This window comes from Ammospiza caudacuta, chromosome 1 (assembly GCF_027887145.1).
Source record: "Ammospiza caudacuta isolate bAmmCau1 chromosome 1, bAmmCau1.pri, whole genome shotgun sequence".
Classification (NCBI taxonomy): Eukaryota; Metazoa; Chordata; class Aves; order Passeriformes; family Passerellidae; genus Ammospiza; species Ammospiza caudacuta.
In genome coordinates, this window is record NC_080593.1 from 32,196,855 (window position 1) to 32,222,347 (window position 25,493).

The window sequence follows — 25,493 nt, forward strand, 5'->3', positions numbered from 1 at the left end:
TTCCTTCACCAGAACCTGTGTAAATATAAAGTTTCCAGTCCAAAATCAACAGATTAGTGTTTTAGTTAATTTTGTTACAGGAAGACCAATATTCTGTGTAAATACTTCACTGTTACCATAAATACATATTAGATTCTTGTTCAGATGTCATGTCTTCATGTCATCTTATATGACACAAATATATAACTTACAAAGAAAACATTTTGAATTATCTGTACTGTTCTTGCATCTTTTAATGCAGATGAATTGTATAAATTTTTTCACTAGATCATACTTCATCCCATGAAGGATTGACACCAGGCATCAGCTAAATATCTTGTTAAGGAACAAGCTGTAAAGATTAAAAAAAAAGTAAGTGACTACTCAAATCTGAAATATCTCTGGCTTGGAAAAATCAGGTCTAACTCGGTGACATGCAAAGCTAACATCTCAATACTCTCCTGTTTTCTTCCCAAAACTATATTCTTTTTGAGACAGGAAACCTTTTATTCTTTCACAAAAATTTGAAAGTTAGGATCTCAAAATCCCTAGTGCTTTAAAAGGGTTGTTGCTTCTTTCTTTTGAATGGTTTTGAATTCTTTTAAAACAAAATCTAGCCAAAAATTTAAAATTTCCATTTTTATAAAACAGATCAAATCAAGAAAAGTGCTGACCATGAAATTCAGGAATTTAATATAACTACTTAAGAATTCTAAAATAGAGTAAAATTCATTGCAAACACAAGGAAAGAAAGAGAATGCATTATTTTATGAAGTTCTGGGAAGGAAGTATTTGTTGATTTGAGCAGGGAATAACTGCATTATTCATGAATTTTCCTTTTATAGTATTTCTTTTAAAGACCTGCTTTAGTTGACATGTACACTAGCATCTAAAGAAACAAGATTCTCTTCCTATTTGGACAAAAAGAATGCAAATTTCCAGCAACTCAGAGCCCTTTTAAATTTTTTTTTTTTCAATCTCTACCCACTTTTTAGGTGGCCTCCTTTTAATTCACCTGGACCTGTGTCATCTGGAGAGCCAGAAAGAGTATTGGATAATGCAGTAAAGAGAGAAGCATGCCCCCTCATACTCCATGATGGTATTTTCTGGTATTTTTCTTATTGAGATCAGCTAATTTTCCTCTAATCTGTGATAACTGATGTTTGTGTGTGTTCTCAAAATGATTTGTACTTGTTTTGACCATGCTTTCCTCATCTCCAAGTGTGCTGGGAGCCAATTTCATGACCAAAAAACCCTTTATCATCAGAAACTTTGTAAAAATGTAGTATCTTAATTGCAACAGAAATTCTGAACAAAATATGATGTGATAGAAAATGTATGTTTATTTTTAATTTTAAAATGTCAATCCCAATTCGATACTCCCATGGATATTTGTATTCCAGATTTCCTGTAGGACAGAACTGTTGATCCTTCAACTGAGGTTAAGCCTGAAAATGTACAGTGCTTCAGTGTTTTGTCACTAATACTAATCAAGTTACATTTTATTTCTCAGTTATGATAGACAGAAGGCAACTATTAAAGAAATTAATAATTTTCAGTATGTTGCCTTTATGAATCTAGCTGCTGGCAGCTTCATTATCAAGCCTAAGTTCCATCTAGGGTTTAAAGTGTCATATTATAGCAATCCTGTATTTAATACATGAAATAATGACTATTTAGCTTTCCACTACAATAGGTAGCTGATGAAAGGGAATAGGAGAAAATATAGTGTTTGAAATTTAGTGCAGGTTGAAAATCTTGCTGTTCTTATAGCTAAATGGAAAGAGACACACTGGATTTATTATGACATTGAGAGTTCCCTGAATTGCAGGCTCATGTGGTCATCCACCTGTCAGATGTGCCCTTGGGGCTCATAACCAGACGTGCAACTGCTGTGGGACTGCATCAAGGATGAGGCTAGAAATGAAGTATTTTCTGTGACACACAAGTAGATGTATACTCACCAGGCTGTCTCCTCATTTACCACTTCATTGACTCTTATCTGCTGAGAATCTTCATCTCTTTTCCTCTTTTTATTTTCAGCGACGTTTTGCAGTATTTGCCTCCGACTTCCTTTCTTCAGGTTCCCTGCTTACCATCTACAGAAAGATAGCTGGCTTCCACTTCCAGCAACAAGCTTTTGTTCCACCAATAATCAAGAATATTTGAGCCACAGTACAAGCAGACACATATCTTCACCAGGCAAGGATTCAAAAATTCCCAGCAACTGATATGAGGTTCCACTGCATCCTAAATATAAGAGACCTCTCCAATGGCTTTCAGATCCTACCATGGGCTAATGTACCTGACAACACTCTATTATTGCTGATCTTTATAATCTAATGATGGACATTGGGTTGTGGACTGGTGAAGAACAGATGCTTTTTGTCCAAAATAGAAGACAGTCCCGTCCCTGAAGTGACCTAAAGATCAGATGGATAGGAAGCTGAGACAGAAAATATATTTGGTGGAAACAGAGCAATGGTTTGCTACATTTGTTGTGCTTACTTTTTCAGTTGATTGGTTGTTGAGAAGAGAAGGTCAACATTTCAAGGGTAAAACAACTTTTGGAAGACTAAGTAGAACAAAACAGAGATTGAAAAAGCTCTAAAACAATAACCATAAAATCACAAATCATTTAGGTAGCAAAAGACCTCTAAGACCAATACCACCAGCCATTAATGTAGCACTGCCATGTCCACCCTCAAAACCACATACCTAAGTGCCACATTTACACATCTTTTAAATATCTCCAGGCATGGTGACTCAGCCACATCCCTCAGTATCTTGTTCCAGTGCTTGAATTAGGGTTTTCAAAGGTAGCTGAACACCAGAGTAGGGATTCAAGACTTCAGAGCAGGGATTTTCCCTTCAGAGAGGGAAGGATATAATAGGGTCAGCAAATCCTGCCCTCACTTGTAAAACCAGGTAAGTCTGATCCTGGTTTGTTTTTATCTGCTTTTCTGTTCCTTGGAGTGCAGCTCTGTTCTTTTACAGAATATTTTTTTGTCTGCCCAGCCCATGGATCACTGCGAAGGCAAGGAGGCAAGGGCTTGTCAGGTCCTCTTGTACACCACACACCTTGTTTTGGTGGGGTTGCACTGGCCCATCACACACGTTTGCACCCCTCCTGTCATGGAAGTTGGGAAAGAAGGAAGCTTGAGGTCACAGTTGAGAAAGTGCTACTTTTGTCATGATGACCTCTGTCCTGTTTTCTTGAGCAGTATTGAAAAACAGGGCTAGTGACCATGGAAGGTCCTGGCAGTGCTGATGTTTCCGTGTGTCCTGTACTGCCCTGTAGCCTCAAGCCATAATGGCCCACCTAACTGTGCCAGTCAGTGGAGAGCAGCCATTCGTTTTAACTATATTTTGTATGTTCAACTGGCTGGAGAACTTGCTAATTTTAGAGACATCCTGGTTCATGTTCAAGAATGTATAGGTTCAAGCACAACGTCTACTGGATATCTGCTAAGGATAACTAATGTCTTTGCAGAACATATCAGTTAGTCTTCCTTAAGACATCCTATTTTGATGCCAGATGAAAATATTACAAAAGAAAATATTTTTTTATCTTTAGGGCATTTTGTTTGCTGCACCCAAATGCTTACAGCAACCAAATGGTAGTCATTATCTCTGGTCATGAGTCAGCACATGTCTATGGTGATAAACTAGTGGAAAGCAAAGACTGTCATTTCTGTTATAAGATGGTGATGAACACTACAGACAAGTATTTTGAGATATGTTGGTAGCTGGAAAGTATTTTGCCTTGTGACAGCAAGTTAAAAATTGAGTGGTGACAGGTCTTGTCTATTGGAGTTCTACCCAGCTGTGGGGAGCTACTTGAGGAGTTCCTGGGGAGCACATTGACATGCCTGCTTCTGTGAGCCCAGCCTTGTCTGAGGCTGCCATGCAGTGGGTGTAACTGGAATATCTATAAAGGGAGCATGTAATCCATCGTGATGCTGTGCTTGCAAGAAGTCATTGCTTTCTGCTGTTCAGGGCTTGTTGCAGAGCAAACTCGTAACACTCTTGATGGAAGGTTTATGCAGGGCACCATGCAGCAACAGAGCTGATAAATGGACTTTGTTGGCACCCTCATGGAAGAGCAGATTGTGGCTCAGTGTTAAAAATAACCTTCGTTTTGTTTGAACAGAGATTCACTGGGTTTTTTTGCACTCCACAGAAATTAACACCACTTATTTTCTGAGGCTGGAGAGATAATCTATGATGCTGTAGATAGTTTGCCTTATCTTTTAATTAGTTAATGATGTAGCAGGCCTTTATAAGAAAAGCAATATTTGTCTTTTGTTTCCAAGAATGGGAAAATGCTTTTAAAATTAGATTAGTTCAAAGCAAGGACAATACCTTAAGCATACAGTAAATAATACCACTGCATAGCAGACCTGGAGTTGCTTTGCTGCCCAGCTGCTGTACCTTTTAAATCTAAACAAGCCAGAACTTCTAAGTGTCATCATAGATTTATTTTATTTACCCATAACATTTTTTCATACATATGCTTACCTTACCTCAGTTCAATGTAATTTGGTTTTTTCACGTCAGGCAATATCTTAGTACCCATCATGGCTCCAAATCTCAGCTTCTGCTTCTAAAATCTGATTTACTACATTTTCTTTGTTTTCCTGCCCAGAAGAAAACCAGCCAGTTTTCCGAAGATGAAGATATTGCTGAGTAACTGAGGGACAGATGTCATTATTGTTCCTTGTCATTATTTGTGATCTTTCTTCAACAGATACCATCACTGTGGTCATGTATAATATCAGTGATTTCCAGAAAGAGACAGAGGCCCCTGCTGGCAGAGATTAGCTTTGTTGAAGCAGTTTGTATTGTTTGCAGTGTCAAATGGTTTAACACACAAACTTTTCTTCTCAGTGAGCTGTACTAGGATTTCAGTGTCATCGGCTTTCACTTTGCACATTATCAGATGGGAGTTATATAAGAGACAGCACTCTTGACAAAGCAATCTATTGTAGGAGCTTTGCTCCAAGAGGATTAAAGAAATGCTTGAATTTCAAAGATAATCATGGGGACCTTTCATAGGGATTGTAGATTTAGGGTTTATTTTAGGCTGATTTGGAGGTTGATGTGATAATCATCAGACCTGCAGAAAGAAGCCTTCTCAGGTATCACTAGTTTTGTCTGAAAATGTTGGTAAGCTATTTTCTTCTCTCTAAAGTCTGGTGACTGAGAGTGGGATCTCAGTCTGGCAAACAAAGTGGCAGGGCGTCTTAGGCTTACAGTTTGGCAGTCCTGGAAAAGTGGTTGTGAAATTAAATCCTGTAAGTTTTTTCTGCACCTTTTATGGGGTCTTTTGATGGATCCATTGTGAAATGATGAATAAGGCTGACAAAGTTCTACAGTGAAGTCAAGGAGAATTTGCTTCCAGTAATGTTTTGGTTGGAAAGGTTTTTAGCTCTTTATTAGATGCAACCAGATTAGACACATTATCTCTTTATTTGAGAAGGTTCTCATCAATGTTTTTTTCAAGGCTTTTTTCAATAATTTTTTCAGTGATGTGAGACATACAGACAATGAAGGGGATATCTCAATGACACATGTAGCAAAAATTAAGCAAAAAGTCCAACCTGCTGTCTCCCATCTCTGGTCTTTCATCCCTTAGAATCTGTATCTGATGTTAAAAAAAAAAATTTGAAAATCATTTTAGATGCTTATATAAATCATTAGAATATACACCACAAGAGATTTCTTTCAGTGTCTCAAACATAGTTTTCTGTGGGAGGAATTACCTCAATACACACATTTCAAAATTTTAGCAATTGTATCTCATCTAATTTTGGGCAAAGTCCTCATCTGGCCTCATTCTTCCTATGGAGTTCTATGATCAGCAAATAACAGCATGCTCTAATTAGTCTGGGAGAGATATTCCAAGAGTTAATAAAGCTTGATGCAAATTTGTCATTAAGTGGTTTATTGTCCTTTGGCCTTTGTGGTGCAAACTGCCAGATGTGCTCCTACAGCCCAGTCAGCCTCCCTCCAAGTTCACTGGGTCTCTCTTCTGGGTTCAGTCAGGGCCCACCAGATTCCTGGTGGGATGCTTTGGAGCAGCTCAATGTAAAGAATGTGTAACCAGACTGCTCTGCTCCTCGGCAGACCTTCAATATTAGATAAAGGAAAAGAATGTTTCTTTCCACTTGCTTGAATATTGCAAGAAACAGAGAATGCTGAGGTGAAGATAATGTCCCTTTAGGTGTCCGGAGAACTTTATCTCAAAGACAGACAAAAAAAAGGAAAGAGGGGAGGGGTAGAAGGCTTGGTGCAATTAAAAGGAATTTAGGAGCTTTGCTGAGAAAGTTATTGAAGTTATTTTATGTTACTGTTACTTTATTATGTTTTGACATCAGGCACTGAATCAATCCTATCCTATAAGCTTCTAGGGGTTATGAACTTCTGATTGGAGTAGGTGGTAAACAGAGCTTGTCTGGACTGGCAGGATACATCTGTTCCCTGGAGGTTTTCCAAATTACACAGAAGAAATCAGGGCCTCAGGGTAAACTAATAGATATTATTTTAGTCTGTTGAGTTCACCACTTCAAGAATGTGTTTTGTTGTTGCATAAGCTTGATAAAATCACAGGCAAAACAGTGGAATTTACACTAACAACTCCATGGTTCCTGTGGTTTCCAGCTGTACCTCTTTTCTTTATTTTTGAAAACTGGGTGGTCAAAATGTGTTTTAGTGTCTCTCCCCTAATATTCTTCACAGAATTTTAGTAGTTTTCTCCACTTTTTCCAAGGTAGCTGCTTCACATGTTACAAAGATGTGGTTGGAGTTCTGGTGTTTATAGTTAGTGATTTAATATAAATTTTGGTGTGTCATTGAACATGTATTGGTTTAGGGATGTAAAGTTGAAGTGGGTGAACATAGGAAAAAATTTTGTCCTTGTTGCATGTGAGTCCCTTAGTCACATAAACTGCCCATATGCAATGATTAGGAATGGAATTGATTGAGATGCTCTTATCAGGTTTACAGACCTTGCAAGGCTGAGCCCTATGTGAGCAAACAGAAAAGGATGGAACATTTTCGGTTTTGCTCTGTGTGGAAAAGCAACATTTCTGAATCTCAGATGTGGCTGAAGGAGGATCTGATTGTGGCCAAATTTGGTGGATGCCAGTCCCCAAAAAGTCCTTCTGTTTCCTTGGTCCAGAGCCAAACTGCCACTGTGTGTGTAGCTCAAGGCTTTCTCAGTCTCTGGTTTTCAGGGGAAGGTAGATGCTGTTCTGCTTTGAAAAAGGCAGATTGCTCTTCAGTGTGTTCATGGTGTGCAACTTGTTGTGCCCTCCTTCCCTGCTCAAATGAGGTGCAGGGTAAGATGTGGACTTAAGCGGTCATTTCCTCCCTGCTGTTTCCAAGCAGGAAAATTTGTAAGCCCCTGCTAACGAGCCTAAAGATTTGCTTTGCTAGGTTTTGTGACAGCTTGGTCATAACAACCAGCATTGACCTTATTCTGTATTTCAAATTTGGTCACACTTGAATGCAACTGATGTGAGTTGGTTTCTTTCTGGACACCCAAGCCAAAAAGCATTCCATGTTTATACCACATGATTCCACACCATGTCTCCCTCAGGGCAACAGTGCACACCTCAGTTTTGTTGGGGTTTTTTTGCAGACAAGAAAGATTTCCTAAATAAATTCACTAGGTCTTTCAGAAAAAAAAAAAAAAAAGGATTTTAAAATGGATCTGATTCTTCAATGCCATTCCCACACATTTTTTGGTATGGTAATGGCTATTCTTGATGGGAGCTTTCATGGTTGCAATATCCCTTTTTAGTTCATTTGTGGAGAGAGTTCTTCAATCTTTACCACTAGACAACGTCAAAACTTCAGTATCTGATACAGGGGAAAAAATGGCAAACTGCATTTCACTTTGGATGTTATATAGCAAATTAGTGATATGTAAATAAACTGAAAAAAAGTAAAGAGAAGTCAGCAATGTGTTGCCACCACAAACATGTATTTCACACTTTTTCTGTATCAACATTTTAACAGAATATGAGTGATTGCCTCCTTTCCTTACAGGTAGATCTTGCCAAGACGGGTGCCAAGAACATGCCCACTGTGTTTTTGCTGACAGATGCCCAAGTTCCAGATGAATGCTTTCTTGTGCTGATTAATGACTTGTTGGCATCAGGTGATTAAAGCAACAAATTTCTTGAAAGATCTTTTCCAATGACAAATGATCTGTGTTTTCATTGAACTTTAAAGAGATTATTTCTCTTGCAGGTATTTGTAGGGGGAGATTTTAGAGAGCCCATGTCAAGCCATCCAACCTGAGCATTGAGTCAAACTTGGTTAAGAAAGCAAACAGGTTAAGAAACCTGTTGAGGAGACAAATTGCTACGGTTTACATGCAAAAATGTATTGATCTGGGAGGAAATGAGAATGTTCCTTTGACTTAATGTCATTTTTGCTTTGGTGTGATTTCACTAACTTCAAGCAATGTTGCCATGACTGTACAAGTGTAGCATGTAGCAATGAAGCTTCACCCATGTTTGGAAGATTAGAGAATCTGGACTCTGAGTGTGGGGATAAAATGGAAGAAGAAACCACACCTCTAGACACCTGGAGTGCATCTTGAAAGATTTTTTATAAAGTTATATTTACTTTTGCAACCAGACTAGTAAACAATGTAAACAGCCTGTGACAAAAAAAATCACCATTCTGAGGGGAACATAATTTAGAAGTGAAGTTCCTATCAGGGAAAATTCAAAACAAAGTTGTTTTCTACCCCTTAAAAAATTTTAAAAAATCCTTTTAGGCAAAAAGATGTAGGGAGAAGGAGGAGACTGTTTTGTTACTAGATATATGTAGCATCATACTGTAGCTCTTGTTATGTGCTTAAAACATATTGGGCTAAATACCATGTAGAAAATTATTTGTCACATGTTACCTACCCCTTTGTCTTTTCACAGGAGAGGCTCCAGATCTGTTCTGTGATGAAGACATGAAGGTCACAACTGGAGCAGTTAGAAAAGAAGTCTGAGCCCTGGGCCTGATGGACATCAGCAAACACTCCTGGAGGTGATTCCTGAGGCTGGGGCTGCAGCAGAAAGTAAGGCATATTTCAGGGGCGAGAAACAGTGATGAGCTGATCAAAATAGCAACACATTTCAGTTACCTCATAACCCAGCATATGTTGGCATACTTCTCTTGAAAGTTTACTTGCTGACGTGTGGCACCGAATTTGCCTCTCCTCTGTCACCCCTGTAATAACCTGCCTGTGTGGAGGTTGGTGTACACCAAGTTTTGCTCCTAGATCTGCTGTTGACTTCCTGCCTGTTCAGAGGAAAGTCACACAGCTGCTCTGTGTCTCAGTTTCATGTCTGGGACATAATGAGGCACTTCAGAGAGAAGGTGCTCCTGAGGAGCCTGTGGTGCTGTTAATGCAATTGTAAATACTCTTCCTGCTTTTACACATAGTAATTCTGAGTACATGTACTCAACTCTCAAACTTTTGCACAAATGATTGGAATTTCATAGAAAATGTTAATTCTTTCTACTTTTCCTATGCGTATAAAACTGGAAAAATTAAAGTACATCTGTAAAACTGTTTAGCAATACACAATATGATACCTTAATTGCAGCAAGTGTCTCACCTAAACTCTCTTTCAGAGACACTGTTTTGGAGGGAAACTGTAGCTCTCTCCTGAGAGCTGGAAAGCAGTAGCTAGGAAAACTGGTTTTGCAGGGGCATCTTTAGGAACTTTCAGGTTGTGTAGGCTTCAATTCACTGATCATCTGAAATATCTGTGTAACTGATAAGAAAATGAGAAGTCTGAAAACCATTAACCCTTAAGAATGAGAATGTTTTGGAAGGGATATCTGCCTCATACTTTTTGTATTAAAATGATCTGCTTGATTGGGGATTAGAAGAGCCTTCCCATAGCAGATTATTCCACAATGATCTTCTGTGCAGGCTCTGTTTTTCTGAGGTTCTTAGCCACCACTGTTCTAAAGAGCATTCTGATTTGACTGAGTTTTTGCCAAGTTCTTGTACTTTGTAACATACCACTTCTCTTTTTCCCCCTCCCTCCTCTTCTCTTTTTCCAATCCTGCTTAAATTTCCCTCCTAACTGTAATTTTGTTACCATTACTTCTTCATTACACAAAATTATTTTGCAACTTAAAGGCCAATGGAGACTTCCGAACAATCTAGTGTGACATATTCTGTATCATTTTCTGTTTTAGACTTCAGTGACATGTTCAGTAGTGGTGCTTAACTTCTGCATTCTTTTTCTGAGAGTGCTATTTGTGTCTGTTTCATTACTATTGTGTTTGTATTTTTTTAAGAAAGAACGGGGAAAAATTATTTCTAATATCTCTCTTCATTTTCTCCTTTCACATTTTTACCCTTTATGTTTTCCTTATTCCTACAGTAATTTCTTATTTTATTTTCTTTTCTTTCCTTTTTTTTTTTTTTTTTTCTTTTCTTTTCTTTTTAAGGGCCATTGGAAAGCCAGCTTTCAAACTTCTTTTACCTTGCAACAATTTCATCAGTACCCTACTGTGAAAATTAGCACTTCTGGAGGCAAGAACAGGAGATACCTATTCATGTTACAGGGGAGCAAAGTAGTGACATTATAGTAGTGAAGGAGACATAAATTTCGTGAGTTAACACAGTGCTAGATATCCATATGAAATTTTAGCTAGTGCAGGGTGACTTATCACCTCCTCATTTCCCTAGATTTGAAGAATAGAAGACTAATATAATGAGAAAGAGAACAAAAGGGTGAATTCAGACAGCTTCCTAATGTTAAAACTCAGTGAAGTGATACAGTTTGATTTTTCCATTTCATTTTAGAAAAATCAGCATCCTACATAAAACCACATTTTCCCTTGAGCTCACTTATAATCTTACATCCTGCAGTTCTGTTTATGCTGAGGAATCTGTAGCTCAGGAACCAAAACTACTCAGTGCTGTTCTTTGAATCTCTTTGGTTTTGTGTTGGTTTTCTTTTGCTTGTTTTCAATCTGGACATTGCAATCAATTCTGTTGTCAATGTACTGAAAACACACCTTGTAGGTGCAAATTTGAGTTGCAAGTATGTCAGGTGAAGACAATGGGTGGCACTATTATAAAATATGAGTCCACAACTGAAGTGTATCTGAGGACAGATAAGCACCTAAGAATTTCAAAAACTTTCATAGCAAATGATGAAATAAATTATAAAGGAAGAATGATGCTCAAGCAAAAAAAGTAAATGTTAATGCACTGATGGGTCTAAGGCACACACAGGATGAGGCATTTCTGAAGCTCAGTGATTTGAGTTATAGAATTTTTTAATATCCCAAATTTCTGTGCAGTAATCAGTCTTAAATACTCTGCACATCACCAAAATTTCTTGGAAAAGCAAAGGCCAGAAGAAGCAATTATTTCTCAAAAGCATGAATATGATGAGGTCAGTCAGTCTTGCTGTCTCTGGAGCTGCATCTGATTTTACTTTACATCACTTTTTGGTCATGGTAAGCCTTCAGCTTTTCCCCAAAGATGTGAACTGAATGCCTCACAGCCCTCATGCCCTACACAAATATACCTTAATTAACTCTTTCCAGTAAGCATACTCTTTGCAGCATTTCATTTTTGCATGTTTTCCAGGTTCTCACTTCAGTCTCCTCAGTGCTCTTAAACATTGCTATATATTCCAAAATCAGACATGTTAAATGATTTTTCTTTTGAACTGAATCTCTGTTATTCAGTCCATGTGCAGCCAGTTTTCTTCACGAGCTGCTGATGAGTACTTCAAATACTTGCTCCTCCATCCTTGAGAAAGTTTCTTCACAGTGTATTTTCCTCATTTAATGTTTACAGTCCTTCAGTGGTTGTTGTGAAGTCCCAGCATTAAGAACTAAGTTTTCTAGTTTTGGAGAAATGTCATTTCTCCAATTTCCTTCCAGCTTGGCATGACTGCTTTAGTCATCACATCCTTATAATGGTCTCCTCTTTCTATAGTCCTGTCAGGATTTAGCTGGCTCCCCATTTTCTATGGAATTTAGTAGTGCAGTAATTTCATGCTTCAACCAGAATTAAAGTCAAACATAGGCAGAATGGGTGTCCTGCATTGCTACAGGCAATCTTGTCCACATTTTTATGATTACTTTTCTTTTAAATTATTGTCTTTCATTTCCAAATCCTCTTTCATTAGGACAAATTAGACTTTTCCTTGTGGTTTGTCTTGCTACTGACAGAACATCTATTTTTATCTGTGAATGTGAGAGGAACTTGTGAAGCCCCATCAGAGCTCAGTTTTGGCCAGCTGTCATGGTTTTTCCTTTGAGGGCATAAATACACATCTATCTGCTCGAGTGCTTAAATCTCAGCCAAAGAGAACTATGTTTTTAGGATTTATGGTTCTATGTTAAACTAATACTGACCCCAGATTTGTTTTGGATTTTGGTTTGGGTTTATTTTTTGTTGTTTGTTTTGTTTGATTCAGTAGGGAGTAGCTATCGAGGATTTCTAAGTTCTGTAGCACAGAAAACATCTGTTTCTTCTGTTGGCAGGCTCTTACAGAGTTCCTGTTTCTGTATGAATAGCTCCAGGCTTTTCTGATTTGGATGTCAGCCATCTCTTCTTGAGCACTCAGAGAACTGACTTTTAAGGATACATCTGTATTAGTAAAGTTATGAAGGGCATTTTGTGGTCCTGAGGACCAGTAGCATGAAAAGACTGGTATCCATATGGATTATCTTTTCCTGTGCTCTACTCACAAAGTGATGGTGGTGGCATAGAGCTGGTCAGGACTAATTCCTGGTCTGTGCAGCTCCTGATTCCCGCCCCAGCACTGCTGAGTTTCACGTGGGAAAACGATGAGAGTGCACTAACAGTTAAATAGGATGAGCCCCATCAGACCAGTGGCCAAGTATGTGCCAAGGTGCTGTTTAGTTTTCTGTCTTGCTCTGTTTGAAACACTTAGTGAACCTAGAGGGTCTGCATATTTGAGATGAGCAGGAGGAGGCTGAGCCAAAAAAATGCAGTGTAAGATGCACATCTGTAGTGAGAGTGACATGTGTGAGGCTCATATGGACACTTGAGAAAAGAGGGGTTGTGTTCTTAGGAGCAGTGAATGTTACACAGAAGTTGATACTGATTTCACAAGATAACAGTGCTTTTTTCCTCAATGATCATCTTCATTACTCCATTGTGTGTTTAAATCTCAAAAATCCTCAAAGAAAAGTATGTGTCTATCTTTAAAAACTTACTACATCTTTCTATTTCTAGATGAAATATCTTCAATGTGATATTTATATCCTGGTTGTCTTGCAAGACATTCTCCATTTTTTTACATGGAGAATTTCCTATTCTTTGGGGGTTTTTCCCCTCTGTCAAATTAAACTGTAATGTATGGCTTGGACAAAAGATAAATGTTTTCAAAATAAGACCTTCTTGCTTATGCAAAGATTGTACAAAATGTAGTCAGTAATAATTACTGAATTTTCCTCACAGCTCTCTTGCTAGCAGATCACATGGCATCTTCATTATTCTGTGTGCAAAGCAAGCAGTGCACAAGGTCCTTTGTAGTATAGGGAATTCACTGGGGAGAATGCAAATGAACCCTGAAAACATGCCATATCAAATCTATGCCTGGTGTCAATTTACCAAATTTCACTTAAGCTAAAGGAAAAAGAAGGGTTATGCTGTGGTCAGCAACTGGTTACATTCTTTTTATGACTACCTTTTCAAGTATATGCTGTATCCTATATTTTTGTTCACAAAAAGTAATTTACAAATAGATAGTTATATAATCAGGGTATTATATTATATCCAGGGCTGTTCTGGAATTTCCTGCCTAACAATACAGTATAGTAAAAATCTCTTAGCTATGTGTTTTAAGGAAAAATAATGGAAATTTTGAATAGTATTTCACAGTTTGAGCTCTAGGGCCAGATATTCCAAGAAGTAATTTATTAAACGATTGAGAAATTGTTCTTCTACACCTCATTCTGTCACAATAAACTACAAAGTTTTTGTGTAAGTAATTAATTTTACCTATTGCTACATTTTTAATTGATTTGATAATTTCTCTTCATTTGCTGTAAGGTTCCTAGAATCCAATTTTGCAGAATTTATTTACTTTCTCTCTTCTTAGCCCTTGTAACAGTTTAATTCAATTGTTACCTAATACTTTGTAAACCTGTACTTGTAAGATTGTATTTACACATTTGAATGCATCTGCCAAGGGCAAGGAGAGAAGAGAGGAGTTCTGGGTATCACTTAGTATATCTAGAATTTAGATGCTAGAGTAAGCATCTAAAGTAAACAATCCTAAAAGCCCAGTATTGCGTTCTCAGGGGTCTGCAGTTCATATAAACTTATCCAGCTCCTTATATATAGAAGTAATTCTTCTAAATCACTTCTAACAAATTACAGTGGATAGGGAAAGCATCCTCTCCCCTAAAGTTCAGTGTAAGATTGATGTAAACAGTAATCATTCCATACAAACAATTTTTTAATAGAGAGATTAAAATATTACTGAGGATATAAGACTAAAGAAAACACTAAATTCTGGTGTTTTTATCTTTGGCAAATGGCCCAAGACTTTGATTTGAACTCTTCTTGCAGTCCAGTACTTAGAGAGTTAAGTCCAAATATGAGCAGTGTGAGGAGCGTAGGAGGGTGTAGCAGATGAAACTTCAAGCAAGTCTGTGTATGGTTTGCAGCTTTGGAGGTGTGATAGATTCAGTTTGGCACCACTGCTACAGCAAGGGCACTTGGAGCAGCACATCCAAGCAGGGACAGATCTCTCCATCTCTCCAGGCTCTCCACTGCTGCTGCTGCCACAGCAGGGATGGTGTGCAGGCCTGAGAAGGTTGCCACTAGGGGAATGAAAAAGAGAAAATTGGGTTCCCTGGGCTTCAGCACTGCTCACCTTGAGTCTTGGTGTTACAACTAAGCATAGAATTTTTTTCAGAAAATGAGGTGACATGGGGGAGAAACATCTAACTGAAGGATACATAGTGTAACCAAGAACCAAATTCAGAAAACTCAACAGTGTTCAAGAGTCGTGAAACAGATCTAGCAGATTCTTCCCCTACATTTTCTCTTATTCTCTGATTCAGATTTTTGTGGTAGAGACCATTTATTCTTGTATCTTTTTTGATTTTTTTCTTCTGTGTGTGCCCATCTTTATCATCAGCAGTAAATTCCAAGATCTTTCTGTGTCTTTGTACAGTTTCAGTATTATTTTCACCACTTGGCTAGAATTCTACATGGGCATTTCTGCCATTTGCCTCTTCAAACATTCAAAGTAGATGATTCCATCTGTACCTTAAGCCAACTTGCTGATTGGCCCATCTTTGTGGATTCCTGGACAACCTGGGTATTCTTTGTTTGACTTTGTTCTACTATCTAGGTTATTTGCATAAATTCCTGTCCTGTGTTTTCTAGTGCAGATATGTATTTTTAGAAACTATGAGATAGTGGCAATTCTTTTCCATCTGCTATTTTATCTTCTTTCCAGATACCATTGAACCATTTCCCATTGTTACTATCTTCATATCACTTTATCCCTTCTGATTGCTTTAAAACTCAGTGAAGTATTGAGACAGGTCAACCTCTTACTTTCATTGCTTCTTTTTTTTTACCTCTTTTCTTTCAATTCTTTGCTCTTCTTTTAAATCCAGTTTTCTCTTATACAAATGTCAGTTCCCAATTATCCTAAATGAGGAATAAACTTGTCACTTCCCTGGCATGCCGGATGGCTCTCCTAGCTCTTATGGCTGTTGGACAAGTTATAAACTCTTCTGAAACCTTTTAGATGTTTTCTATTGGAATTAACAATATCAGTGACATATGGTTTGAGAGGCCCTGTGCAGCAAAAATAGCTCCTTTAGTAAGAAGCATAGAGGAGAGACTCCATTCCTGTCTTAACAGCCTGATGTCTGTCATTTTACCAATTAACCAAGAGCATGTACAATGGCCAAAGCATGTGCTAACTGCAATGCGTAGGTTCACAGAATCAGCTGAGGACTAGAATAAACCTTCCTTCTCAAATGCGAGCTGCTTTGTGTAGACCTGGTCATGACCCAGTCACATTTTTATTTTCCCTTCAATATTTTGGCCTCCCCTTTTCATATATCTCTTTCCACTTTTATTAAGAATAATCCCTTAAAATTCCCATGCAAGCTAAGATCCAAATCTCCTTTTCTTCCTGCTCTTTTAGAGGGGTCGCACAGCACAAAAAGAGGCTTGAATAGATTTAGAAACTCAATAACAGAGTTTCTGTCACCATGACCAGCAGAATGTGCCCCTTTTGGCTGTCTGCATGCCAGCCAGTCCCTGTGCCTGCCTTACCATCTATAGCTATCAAACTGAGAAATTGATATTGACATGGAGAGAGCTGAAGGAAGCTGCAAAGGTGCCATGTTTGTAAAAGGAGAAAGGAGCAAAACCTATTTGCCCAAGATTGTTGACTGACAAAGTTTATTAGCTGCCAAATTTGGCTGGTAGCCTCAGGTGCGTACTGGCTGGTGCTGGACCATGGTTCATTGCACGCCTCTCTTGGATGGCCTCAAGTTGCCCTGTGATCCTTTTCTCTCCCTGACCCCTCCCTCCTCCCTGCAGATTGTCCTGTGTTCCTGTCCTGGCACTGCCATGCTGTGAACATGAGCTGGGAACTTCCCAGCCTTAGTTAAGTGCCCTGCTATTGACTGGCTTCCTGAGGGGCCATGGGAAGCCCTGCCCTTCAGCAGCAGGAGGTTCATTGAGGAAGCTGAGGGGGTTGAGGTACAGTTTCAAGTTCATCAGTTTCCTAAGAAAGCAATGGAGATCACTGAAAGATCAATAACTGAATAAGCTGGGAAAAAACAACACTCTTTTTACTCCTTGCTGCATACTTATTGCCTTTGGTGTTGTTCAAGTTCATCCCTGCTAAAAGTTGAATTTTAATGGTATGTCACTGCCTGATTCCTTCACGAGATTTCAGGGAGTTGCCTAGCACAGGCAGAGAAGTGAGGAAAAGAGAAGCACATAATTCTTAACACTGTCTTTGCAGAATCTTTCCATTCAAGGATTGGAAGGAATCTATAAGATCCTTTTAGGATCTTACAGACACAGAGTTCATTTAACCCTTTCCAATGCAGTTAAATACAGTCACTAGAGCTGTAACAATTAAGGGTGAAATATTGCTGTGCAGAATCCAGGTGAACCAAAGACTTCTCCATCTATTCAGGACTTAAGTTTCCCCTGGAAAGGCAATCCATGGCACCACACGACAAATGCATTTAGCACTTTAATACCTGGGCAATTATTCCCTTCTTGCCACTGATTGATGCAGAGTGTGACATGTTTGTTTTCAGAAAAAAAACCCCAAACAAACCACATGCATTAGTGAGTTTCTCTTCAGGGGAAAGGAATATTCTCAGATTCTTCTATGAGTTTTAGTAAGCTGCCTCTGATGTCCTTCCCAGCACGGGAAAACCTGTAGCAACCTCCATGCTGGCAAGAGAGACTGCTAGAGTTATTTGCATAGACCTGGAAAATGCTTTCTCTCCTTCAGAGACTGCCATTGCAGAAGTTTCACTCTGGAGTGCTGTTATATTTGAGACCACTTATTTGTATTGAGGGGTTTTAATCAGGTAAGACTGAGGATTTCAGGAATTCCCAAGGAAGTGCTGTCGGGTTTTAGTTGAGTGCTGCACCAGGCGGTTGCATTTGCAGTGTTTACCCTCCTTTCAGACCCATACAAAATGCAGCAGTAGTCGTGAAACGAAGGTGAAGGAGAGGGAAGGGATGCCTGGTGCTGCTTCCAGGGAAGGGGCGGGCTCTGCTCCTGCCCGGGGCCGTGCGGGGCTGCAGGACCCGCCCGCTCCGGGCTCCGGCTCCCGCGGCACACGGATGCCTCCTGTAGGGCTGCAGGGGAGGGAGAGATGCTCGAAAATAAACCTGGCCTTTGTATGTTCCATCAGCTGCTCCTGCTTTATTTTAACAGATTTCTAGTGTCATCAGGGTAGTTATTTGTTGTCTGGTGAGCTGGGGGGGATACCCAAGTGCATTTATTTTTGATGTGATACCAACTTCTTATTTGAAAGAAACAGATGTGATTGCATGGAGAAAAGACGTTTGTTTTGGTGGTGTTTTTTTTTTTTTTTTTTGTGTGTGTGTGTGTTTTTTTTAATTTAAGCATTATGTTCCTCAATAATTCTTTTGTTTTTAGATAATAAAGATTTCTCTGATCTTAGCAACTGTTAGTGAGTTTCTTCTTTCATTGGTGTTGACTGCTCCTGGTAAGTATCTTTCTTGTTTGATTCCCAGCAAGTGAAATAAATGTCAACTAACAGAATAACATGACACTTTATTGACAGGGAATTAAGGGGTTTGTGTCATCAATGTACGTAAAGCAACACTGGGTGCATGAGTCATGTGCAGCCGATGGGATGACCGAAAAACAAAGAGCAGAATGCAAAAAATAATAGGACGAGGCAGGGCAAAGGTTTTAAAGTGATGAGAAAAGGGTACTCAGAACCCTTTGAGATAACAGAGAAGCTATGTCAGTGTTATGGGTGGGGAGAAAAGAGGAAACAGGAAGAAATAGAAAAACCGAGCCAGAATGGTAGGAGAGGTGTAAAGCAAAGGGTCTGAGGAGGAGCAAAAGGAAAGTCAAGGGAGAATGACCAAGTTAGCAAAGGGAGGGGCAGCAGGACAATTGCAGAGATGTATTAGGGCATCAAAAGAATGAGAGGGGCTGGGTGGAAAAGACCACCCTGAAGAAGATGGAATCTTAAGAGTCTGCCATTCCCTCTACATCAAAGATTTATAGGAGGTGGTGTCCTCTCCTTCTCCCTAGTGCTGGTGTGTTAATGCTTCATTTTGCTTGCTCCATTTTAGATACATCAGGAAAGTCCTTTGTTCTCAGCACAGAACTTTTCTTAGCTAGTGCTCACCTGTGACTGGATTGTGCTGTTCCTTATCATTGATCAGCTATGTGAGGTCTGCTACTGAGTGATTATTTTGGCATAATTGACATTTAGCTCCTAACTGTCTTTTTCACACTTTCAAAAAAATTGAGCAATAGTAGTTGATAAAGGATTTTTTGTGGAATGCTGTATAACAATACTACGGATTAATTTTATTTAGGGTAGCTTGAAATTAAGCTAATGGGTTTTTTTCTCTTAAAAGTTCAATACTAATATGGCATCATGTTTATATTGCTTAATAAAAAATGGACAATTTCTGAGTTTAAATGGTGATGGAAAACCATAAAAAACTCCCAGGGATTATGGGAACGGAGAAGGAAGTTTTGGGAGGTTTAGTTTGGGTTTATCTTTTCCTCTAGCTCTTTGTTTTCAAAAAACAATTGCCCTTCTGGAAGATACAGTTTATCCAGGGAAAGTGGTTTAGGTTGAGGTCAGCAGGGAGATGGTGAGCAGCACGGTCAGTATGTTCTATGAAGGGTGCTGCTGTGAACATCCTTTTAACCCTGGGTGAAAGTGTCTGAACAGAAGGAACAGTGATCCCCCTAATCGTGGTGCCTGTTGGAAGCAGGCATTGCAAGACCCTTTTCATCTGGAAGGACATGGGCCAAATGTGTGGGTCAAGGACAAGAAACAGTGAGTTTAGAGGTGTTTGAAGGGAAATGGAAAGTATCAGAAATTTAATCAATTCTGATTGATTCTTGGAGGAGAGGAGAGGAAAAGAGCCCTCTCCTGTTTCAGTACTGAAATTGCTGAGCTTCATTTTAAAGAAGCACAAGAAAAGAACAGGGTGTAGCAGTTCTGAAATTCATGTACTGAGCTTCATGAGCTTACAAAGGAGCTTTTATAACTCATTTGATATAAGATATGACCTACAGTATTTTAAAATAATCTGTGTCCAAATTCAGCATGACAGGCACCCTCCCTTTCTTACTTTCATCCGGTGTCACATATCACTCAGTGCAGAATAAAAGGATCAGGATGCTTTAATTCACCTCTTTGAAAATAACAACCGTGTACATCTCTATGATCTTTGAATATTTTATTGTTGCTGTGTTTTATGCTGCTTTTCTGCTGCTTAGCACCCACTGTTAAGCATACCAAGGATAAATTCATTATGCTCTTACTTCATCATACTCTAAGGTATTTTACAACATTCAGTGTGGCAAAGAGGCCGCCTGGAGTAAAATTTGATTTTTCTCTCCTTGCCTCTAAAACTCCGCCCTGTCCACCCACTCACGCTTCCCGGTTACCTGTTCCTTCTAGCAAACGTTGACTTGGCTTTTTTTCCTCAGTTTTGGTAATTGCCTGCAACATGTGTTAATTTTCAGTGATACTGGTCTTTTTTGTTCTTCACTTGGCATGTTTCAGCTAGCTCAACCTAACTGCAAAGAGTTAAGATTTATATATTTGATAGTAATGACTATTTTACATCCTGAGAAAAGGTAGAAGGAGGAGGCAGGCAAAATTCCTGTATAAACTGTTTGTAACTTGCCTTGAAGGGTTTTTTATGTTTAAAGTCAATCAGCCAAGGCCTGGAGTAGAGAGATTGTAGAAGAATGAGCCTACTTCACCCTCATATTTTCTTTCAAAATGTACATAGGTTTAATGCTCAGTTGTCTTTAGCACTAATGAATGGTTTTGATTTGTACCAGCCTAATCTTCATTTTTGGCTTCAAGCTACTTTATGTTTTCTAGTGAACTGCTGTTAAATCAGATTTTGTTACTGTATCAACTCTTTCTTGTTTGCTTTTTTTTTTTCCTCCTGTAAAGAAGGCTAAATTAGCAATAATAATTTCCTTTGCCTACAACCCTGAATGGGCATATATTGAAAAGTACAATGTAGTATTATAAAAAAAAATCCTGGAGATAAATGAATGGCAGAATAAATAATTTATGCTAATGAAATTACTGCAATTAGTAGTTCCACAATGACCCTTTTAAAAGCCACAGCTGTTAATGTCAGGAAGTGCTGTCACTGCTGACCTTATCATAAGAGAAAGTGACAAATTGAAAATGCGGGGAAGACCAATCCTCAAAGAGGTCTGTTCGGGAACGATTAGTGTTTTCTGAAAACCAGTGTGAATTACAACCAGCTGCTCTCTGGCTCGGCGTGGCTCCCATGCTGTGCCATTTTGTTAAGCTCCATAACAATAGTTATTTTGCCCCATTGAGACGAGTTGTCTCGGGCCACTTCCAGCTCCACCGGAACCCACTCCGTCCCTCGCTGATTTACAAATGAAACTGTTGTTAGAGGGCCTTTCAGGGCTGCTGAGTAGAGACCTCTCATAAGGATCATGTGTGAGGAGGTTGTCTTTCACTGGGAAGAGCGGTACCGCAGGGTGCGTGTGTGTCGCAAACAATGGAAAAAGGAGAAAAGGGCTGAAATGCGTTTCAGTCGGAAGCTAAATGCTGCTCAAATCTGCATAAAATGTCTATTCCTGCTGACTAGCCTTGCTTTTACAAACGATTTTCTAAAAGATGAATTTGTACTACATTGCTTCCACTAATGATGTTCTGGTTTTTTCCTCTTTGTAGAGCAATTTGCCTCTGCTTTCCCTAAATGCAAATCATTCTTTATTTAGTTCTTGCTTTAATTTCTGTTTTTCTGATCACAGGTGAAATAAGTATTCTTCTAAACTAGCTCTGAAAAGGCACAAGGAAATAATGAGTTTTCTTACTGAGAAAAACGGCAAGCCTTTCTGCATCAACCTGATTGTAATATTAATGATGTAGGCTTAAAACATTTGACTGCATCAACAGCCACTCATGAGCAATTTTCCCAAAGTTCCCTAAGCATTATTGACAATGCTTTGGTAAATTATGTGTGACTTTCCTAAGAGTTGGTGTAGCTCATTTAATTCATATTAATTGATTTTTAGGCTTCCCTTGATTAATTGAACTGGGTTCGTCTTGTAGAGAATGCAATAAATAATCATTAAAATGAGGGAGATGTGACTCCACAAATGATAAAGCTTAAGTGTGCTAGAAGTCATAGAGGACAAAATGAAAGTTAGTTACAGTGATGGAGTTAAATGGGTTTTCTTAGTATTTCCCTTTTAATTTTGCATACAGTACTCTTGTTTAGACATGTATGTGAATTTATGCTATTAGTATATGTGGATAGGGTCCTTCGAAACAAACAGACATTAATTCTGGAGATTTCCTATTTGTTTATCCTGGGAAAGTATACTGTAATTCAAAGGGCTGGAGTGATATCTTGTATTTGCTTGTTTTCAACAAATTTAGAAAATGAACCTTTGAACTTTGATCCTGAACCCCTCTTCTTGCTGTCAGAGGTGAATGAAGACAGGCATTTTATCTCTTCATTTTCCTCAGAAACACATGACTCAGTGGCCATCTGGAGCTGTTTTAAATGTGCCTGGCCTGTTTTGATTTTTACATAGTATGTGAGGAGATATTTCCAGCCTCCAGCTGCCTTTTGGTCTCTGTGGTGAGAGAGAAACCCCATGTGGTGCTGTGTGGGACCCACCACAGGGCCACACCGGAGCTCTGGGCCCCCTTCTGCAGTGTGCTGAGATTTGCTGGCAGCTGGAGTTATGGTTGGTGGTTTGATGCCTGGCTGGCACAAAGGGAAGAGCCTCCACTGCCACAGCTGGGAGTGAATCTGAACTCCATGAGAAATAGCTACTTTTCTGCTTGGTACCCCTTGAAGCTGATAGAAGGTAATTTTAGCACAGAAATGCTGCTGATTTTCTGACATTTCATGGTATCTAGAGGCTCAGCTTTAGAGGGAGAACTCCACAGTGGTCTAAATCCTGCCCTCATTAGAGTTTGTAAGTCTATCTTTCAGAAGCACAGGTAAGCAGGGGTGGTACAACTTTGGAAATATAAATTGTGGTGTCCAGTTCTGTTAAAACTGAAGCTGATGGCAAAAATACACTTCACTCCAAACAGGAATTTGATGAAATATGAAGTGTGTGAGGACCAGTGTGATTAGAGCAATCACTCTACTGTATTCCTTTAACCTACAGAGGATTTCTCTTCGACAGGAGTTCCAGAGGTGAAGTAGAAAATCCATAGAATATTAACTCTACATGTAGCAGTATAGTGAACTGGTTTAATCTCTGTTCCTAGTTTTTAGGAGTGTTTATTAAAAAAATAATTAAGTATGTTGAAGCACTGAGCTTCTGTGGTGATGATGAATGCCAGTGCAAAATTAATTAATTTATATGCAAAACAGCTGGGGAAAGCTCATTTTGCTTTAATGTTTTTTACAGGCTGACAGTATTCTATTTAAGGTAGATTGAAGGAGAGTTTTGTGAATGACAGCATTATATTTAAGGTAGATTGAAGGAGAGTTTTGTTAATGAGCCATCCTTAGAAACAACTTCTATAGATAAGTTTTGGAAGCATTTCTTTGTTCCTGTGTTTCCATTTGTTCTTTTTCCTTGGGTATGTACAGCCACTCATACAGAACTCCACAGTTTATGGGGATTTTATGGCTTCTGCCCACACCTGTGTGAATGTCCTGAGTGCCAAGTACAATAGGCAGTACAACTACACCACTCCAAATAGTTTTCTGGAGTAAATCATGCTTTATAATGTCCTCCTGGACAAAATACAAAACAAGAGGCTGTCATGACACATGGAACACTTGGTAAAGGCATGCAGAAGCTTTCTTCAGAAAGAGGGAAGCCAGCAACTTTCCAGGTAAACTGTGAAAGTCACATCATTTTCTTTCATTCTTTATAAATAATCTTTGTTTTATTGCAAATCATCATCACCTTTTTTTTTTTTTTTTTTTTTTTTTTTTTTTTTTTTTTTTTTTAGTAGAAGCTCTTTGAGCTCTTTAGTTACCTTTGGAGACAGGAGACAATCTATTTAAGCAAGGACAAAGTTTAGAGGTAGGGGGAATGTAGTGGGGCTACTGTAAAATGGTGGGAGGGAAGCAAGTGCCTCAGTAAAAGCTAAATCCAAGAGAAAGAGAAGAAGCAGCTCCATACATGTGAATTTTGAGGGGTAATGAAAGCAGGAGGAAGCCTTTGTGTGAAGCCTTTCCATGAGGTGCTGTCACCTGCTTGTGAGGCTAGTGCCACTTCACCCCAGTCAGTGCTTCTGCTAAGAGTTCACTGGGGGTTGACCAACTCACAAAGACAGAAAGGAGGGGAAACTGCTTAGAAACCTTCACCCCATCCCACCCACACACGTGTTCCCTAATCTCCCTTGCAAATTCTGAAGACAAACCATAATCCAGCTATTTCTTTATTAAAAACTAAAATTCTGTGTGCTTTTAGACAAAAAGAAATGCTCAGCTGCAGGTTTTGCATAATATTGCATCTTGATGCTGCTACATGAGGTTAATAATGGGAGCTGGCAGGTTTATTCCCGCTTTGTCAGCTGAAGGCCTTCCAAAAAATGGTCAACAGAAAAGAGTGGCTGAGTTTTTAAAGTCTGTTTTTAATAAAGTAGCCCCTGGTAGTAAATTATTAACATGCTCTTTTTTCTCTGATTTCTAATTTGATGAGGCCCAAATGGTAATTGGACAATTTCATGTGCTGCATGCTGTTCTGGCTGACAGACCCACAGCTCCAGGCACTATCTCTAGCCAGGCACTTGAACATTGAGCCATTTTTACCCTGCTCTCTGGAGCTCTACAGAAGAATATCAAATGAAGCATTGTTTAGTATTTTCTTTAAAGAAAAAGACATAAAGTCAGCTCAAACAAATTGAACAATAAATAAGTGGAGAGGTTTGGGATCTCTACAGCTGTCTGTTAAAATTCAGTATTACAGCTCTGTCAAATCAAATGGTCAAATTTTGAAAAGGTAAATTTGGTTCATTTTGTAGGATTTCAGGAGCCCACCAAATCAGGAGAGTCCTCAACAGCTTCTGTATGATTAAAGTTTAAACCCTCTAACATTTGTCTTTCACTTTGTTTTATCACCCCTATCCAGATCAGATTACCAAGACTCCTCTGGTTAAAATATATCTTGATTAGCTGCCAGACAAAATGATTGGTAGGTTAGCAGAAAAACAAAAAAAAATCCCAAACCATGCCAAACTCACAGTTATTTGAAAAAGTTTCTTTATATGTGAGGAGGTATTGTTGCTGGATATTTTTACATGAGCTTCTCAACTGGTAGGCAATGAATTGCTATTTCAGCACAATAACAGGTAGTTTTTGTTCAGCAGTCTCTGAGTGTGCCTCATCCTTTCAGCAAGGCTCTGCTGGAGTTATGTGCTCAGAGTGAATACCAAGCACTTTTCAGGGCATCCCTCTGCCCTTGCATTGGTGCCTTTGCCTCAGGCAGCAGCTGCGCCTCTTTTGCACCGCTGCAACACCTGACTGCAGCCCCAGCCTCAGCAGCAGGACAGACATCTGAGCATCTCAGGTGAGCCCTGGGGTCTGTGGTCGGTGTGCTTAGGCTGCCATTATTAAATCATTTATGCCCACAAAATTCTGTCGGGTACAAACGGGAAAAAACATTAAAAAATGAAAAGACAATGCTGCTTGTTAGTGACCCACAAAACATGAGTTTTGTTTTCAGTTCAGCTTTTGGATCTCAGAACTATGCCTAATGTTCTGAATAATGCATTACCTTTTG

At 39.0% G+C, this 25,493-nt stretch overlaps 1 pseudogene; it reads left to right on the forward strand.

Annotated features, from left to right (window-relative positions):
• LOC131572396 (dynein axonemal heavy chain 11-like) overlaps positions 1-25,493 on the forward strand; it is a 107,680-nt pseudogene that overhangs the window by 41,209 nt on the left and 40,978 nt on the right.